Consider the following 1,439-nt stretch of genomic DNA (forward strand, 5'->3'; position numbering starts at 1 on the left):
AACCTCTTTCCACATGCACAAACACTCGCATAAACACAGGGGCATTATTATTTTTCAGTGAATTAGGTTTTAATAAGAATAGGTGGAGTACAACTTTGCTACTTCTGTTATTTACTGTTGTTTCTCGAATAAAATGCATAACGATATTACAGCTTTCATTGATTTATTTAAAGTTTGAAACATTGTCTAGCCTGTAAGGTAAAAAAAAATCATATCGTGGTGTATTGTTGAGTATCTAAAATAATCAAATCGTTGGGTCAGGAAAATGATACTGAATTGAATCGCCATGATGGGTGTGATGTACACCCCTACTAGGGGAAGCTAGACATGAAAGTTCAAGGTTTAGCATCCCTGAAAGCACCTGGCAACACTGCTCTGTCGTCAAAGTGAACAGTCTGTGTTTTAGAATCTGATATCAGTCCACTTTGGACCAGGAGATTGAAAAGTCAGTTAGTTAGTTATAAATGCATGTCTAGAATCACCTCTCTAGATTAAAACTTCCATCAGAGAACCAGAATTATGTCTGATTAGGTTAGGGGCAGATCTGTTTTGTTGTCTAACAACAACCATTAGCTTAGTTAGCGCTGTGTTGAAGGGGAGCTTACAGTAGACTGCCATAAAGTCGAATGAATCAGACTGTGATGGAATTTAAGTTGTTGTGTAGAGCAGCTTACAGTGAGCATCAGTATAACCAAACCAAAACAAAAAAATGCAACAAAAAAAATACTGCAAACAGTAAGAAATAAGCTGCAAGTCCAAAACATGCAAAGACAAAGATAAAATGTAGAAGAAAAATGTCGTCAAAAAAATGCTGCAATCATAGAAATACAAAAAAAAAATACTGCAACCACAAACAAAATGCTGCAATCACAGAAAAGTTATGCAACTATTAAGCCTATTACCCACTGAAAGTAATGTGTTAACCCGGGTTGTTAACACCCCATCCCCAACCCCCTCACAGCTGGGTGAGCGTTAATGATGTCACCAGTCTGACAGAAATCAGGGAAGTAAACAATGGAGAGCAACATGGAATGGAATCCAGGGCGTAGTCAGTGTTTTCCTTATTGTTTTGCTCTAATATCTGTCTGAATCCCTCTCACCAGAGCTTCTCCATGTTTAACAAATGTAAACAGAGTTTTTTCCTTTTGTTAGATCAGAAGCGTGGCGTGTTGTCGTCCGTATGTTGCTTTCAATGGTATCACTTAAATTAGCGGGTCAACCCAGCTCTGGTGTTCCCATGGCATCCCAATTAGAGTCAAAGCATTTTTAACGCGGGTTGCTTGTTGTCTTGTTTGACCCGGGTTGACAAACGTCAGTGAGCTTTTCCCGCTGACACTAAAAGCATATTTTTCCAGGTTTAAAAGGGATTTTTCGGCCAGTGGGAAAGGGGTATTTAAATAACAGCAAATGGTTTTCCTACAGGACCAGATTGCTACCTA

This window comes from Cyprinodon variegatus, unplaced genomic scaffold (genome assembly GCF_000732505.1).
Source record: "Cyprinodon variegatus isolate N-32 unplaced genomic scaffold, C_variegatus-1.0 Scaffold348, whole genome shotgun sequence".
Taxonomy (NCBI): Eukaryota; Metazoa; Chordata; class Actinopteri; order Cyprinodontiformes; family Cyprinodontidae; genus Cyprinodon; species Cyprinodon variegatus.